Below are 3,929 nucleotides of genomic sequence, written 5' to 3' on the forward strand. Positions count from 1 at the left end.
GCCTTTGATTTGTGTCATTCTCTCCTTCAACCTTTGATTTGTGTCATCCTCCCCTTCAGCTGTTGATTTGCAATCACTGATGCAGATTGTACGATTGTTTGTTCCATTTTGTCAGTAAAATCAGGGATTTCGCAAGTTTAGTCATCACTGTCCCAGCAGTTAAAAGGATGGGTGCCCAGTCTACAGCTCAGGAGAGATCCATGAGAGTCAGGGCATGTGATAAAGGAAATACAGTCATAACAATCACAGAAGCCTGGACTGTAAGAGATAGGGTGACACTTAAAAATAGCATACAGATTCTCTTATTCTGGTTTTATGGTAAACACTGTATTATTTGTAAACAAGTGTTCTTCTAAATTTACTAGATTTGAATTTTAGGAACAAGTGTTTTGGGTATTTTTCTGAATGTACTAGATCTGAATGTGAGTCACTATGTGACATAATGGTTAATGTTCTTTAAAACTTGAAGTTAAACTAAATTGGGAATTGCTTTCAGTGTACATTCTTAAAACCTGAAGTAAGGACTACTTGAACTCTACACAGATTAACATGAAAGTCCAGGTTAAGTTTCTTCTTGTGAGTAGTGTTATGCCACAAGATGGTAAGTTGTCACAACAACTAGTGAAGTGCAGCATGTCATAGATTTGATGTAGAGACTACTTGTTAACAGTTTGATCCAAGTGTATTGGCTAAGTCAGTTTACAAACACTTGGTGGTATTATATATTTTGTTATATCTCCCATCTTGACATTGTATACATATTTCTTATCTAATGTATATATGAATACATGTTAACTATCTTACAGTTGCCTATCCCTTTACAAACACTGTTTACATAACATGTAATGTTAGTGCGATGGATATGGAGGATGTCTGTATGTGGGTTCCCAGCTCTGTCTGTTATAGTCAATTTTATATGCATTCATATTTTAATGTTTAACAAATGTACATGTTGACAGTTTGTTACTAAAATCAGGTAAAAAATATCAGATGTAGTTTTTACCTTCACATTCTATTTACTATTACATTTTCACATTTTATGAAATGTAATTTTTCTGATAATATGAACTTTTGTAAATATATAATACCAAATTGTAGTTGGTATGTATTTGAATAAACTTTTTAAATGTTTCTTGTTGCAAGGTTTGAATGTTGGCAAGGTTCTAGTTTGTGACTAGTTTTCATTGGATAAGAATTGATATACAATTACAAAAATTGATTTCCAGTCATGTTCACTTCAGGCCAGACCAATTTTATTTCTTGTTTTTTACAGATTCGCCAATCATATTTTTTTTTCAAGAAAAAGAATTTTTGTAATATTGATTTATACTTACAAGAAATATTTTTTTGGATCATTCTTTGCCTCGTATACACTTCATAAATTGCCAAAAGTAATATACTTTTAGCATTTAAAAAGAATGTTAATTTGATATATTTTTTTTCTTTTCCCCTCTTGCCTTTAGGTCTTCTGTGGAAAAAAGTCCATAAAACAAGACATAACATTGGTCTGTCCTTATAAATGTTTCCTCGAGGGGATATATTTTGTATTTGTGAACGTGTTTCAAGTTGATATTATTTCAGGATTTCTTTGTTCCTGTTACAGATCTGTCTATACCAAATAAGCGTTTCGCTTGCACCTTTATGAAACAATATGACCAAAATGTTTTTGAGAATATTTAGGATAAAAGTGTGGAGGAAATACATATTTTTTATGTTCGTATTATGAGAATAGTTGCGGTATGTGTACATTTTGAAACAAGAGATTTGCTTGCGGCTTCATCTCATTTGGATGGAACAGGTATTTTACTGATAAGTTTTATTTTTTCAAGGTGGATTCTGCAAGTATTCCTTTTTGTTAATGATTACAACATGCAATTTTTAAGTTTATCACTAACATTATGCAATTCATACTGTATTCATTAACTACGCAACATCGCAACATCTTAGAATATTAATTATTAATTAGTTTTACAGGCACACTTTCAAGTTTGTATATACAGTCCTGGTTTTTCCTCAAGTGAATCACATTTCCACCTTTCGTATCACCAAATGTCAAAACTGTCCATTTGGGGGTAATATGTAAAACGTTAATATATTTCCTTGAAGTCCCAGGTTTTGGTCACAACTGTGGTAAAGTATCTATCTGTTGTCCAGTTAGTTTATTCATGTATGAACCGTCACACTATTAATGTTTGAGTAAATTTCCCCAACAAACTTGTCTTCAGTGTTCGTGAAGATGTTTTGACACTTTTGCGAAAGAATTCTGACAAGGACTTTATCTACAGTATTTATTAGATGCAAGCCCCATACTCCAAGATAAAATATGATAGCATAGAACCTCCTACTCCTGCTGACAATATTGATAGGTTCCGCTGATACTACAGAGAAAAAAATATGCATTATGCCTGTCCTCAAAGGACAGATGAGGATGATATCTGATTACAGTGGAAGCTGTCACAAGCTGGCACTCACTGGGACTGAAGAAGTGATCCAGTTTAGACAATGTGCCAGATGATAGAGCTGATGATACATGTACAAGCCACTAATGGGACTGAGATTACAGGCCAGTGTTGACAATTTGGCAGACTGGACATATGCCGGTTTTGACAGCCTCTGCTGTATACTGAGTGCAAGCGAAGAACATGCACAAGCATGAAATCTGTCTCCATCCTGTGTTGTCAATTGAAGGATCCAGCCATGTCCAGCCAGTGGACATAACTCACAGTAATGTAATGGCAGAATGCAACCACCAGCTCCTGCACGCAGTGTTGACAGTATGCCTGTGAACTGCTGGTATTATGAGTGTAAAGTATTTCATGTAGCAGCACCTAATTTATTCCCATCTATCTATTGGACATTTGTATCTGTTCTCTCTGTCATGTATAAAGTTGTTCTCCCCTGCTCTGGACTAGATGCAATAAACACTTAAGAAGCATGATCCTGGTTTTTGTTGTTTTCATGGCTGTTGGGTACAAAAGTAACACACTCTAGGTGTCACATTGAAGTTTCGCAACATGGATACAGTGTGTGAAGCCCGTTTCTGGTGTCAGACATGATGTTGTGGAAACTGTCAGACAATTACTTGAATTTCTAAAAGGTCTCAAGGCGAGACACCCTGTGGTACAAGTTTTTAATGCCTGCTTTTTTCAATAATCCATACAGTTCACAGAAGAAAGGATTCTATAATGAAATGAGGGTCCCGAGCACACTCTAGAAACCTTTGATTGTTAGATACATTCCTGTAAACCTTGATCTTCCCAGGTTTGGGAGCACATGTTCTCAGTAGTCTCATCAGAGCAGTAAACACCTTGGAGCTGTATCACTTCTGGTTTTCCTCTCCTGCGAAGCTGACTTCAGTGGAATAGCTGATTACTTCAAAGCAGCCAACAGCTCTCTCATTCACTCACTAACTCCTAATGATGGCAACAACTGTAACAGAATCCATTCAAAATACTCTTCATTTCACTGTTAATCAGTGAGTGAGTTTAGTTTAACACAGCTTTTAGAATTCTTCCAGCAATACCATGGCAGGAGACACCTATAACGGCCTTCAAATATTGTACCAATGTCAGGAATCAAACCAGGTTCTTCAGGGTGATAAGCGAACGCTTTAACCGTGTAGTTAGTCTACACATGGCACCTGAAATCATGTTTAATGTTCCTGGACAACATATGGCAATCAATGTCAGGAAGTTGAACATTTGGGACAGTGTTTGATAGGATGGTTTTTGTGTGGTATTATTGTTTGTCATAATTGGTTGATGTTTGATATTACTGTCTGTGTTAAAATTTACGGATTCATGTTGTTTGAGACTGATGTTCTTATTTGTGCTTAACAGTGTTTTTGGTCCGAAAGGTTTCCTACACTTCCCTTGACAACTCTCCCTATTCACATCTGTCAAGCAAATAAAAAAACTACACAAACAAGC

Source organism: Haliotis asinina, chromosome 1 (assembly GCF_037392515.1).
Source record: "Haliotis asinina isolate JCU_RB_2024 chromosome 1, JCU_Hal_asi_v2, whole genome shotgun sequence".
In the NCBI taxonomy this organism is placed as follows: Eukaryota; Metazoa; Mollusca; class Gastropoda; order Lepetellida; family Haliotidae; genus Haliotis; species Haliotis asinina.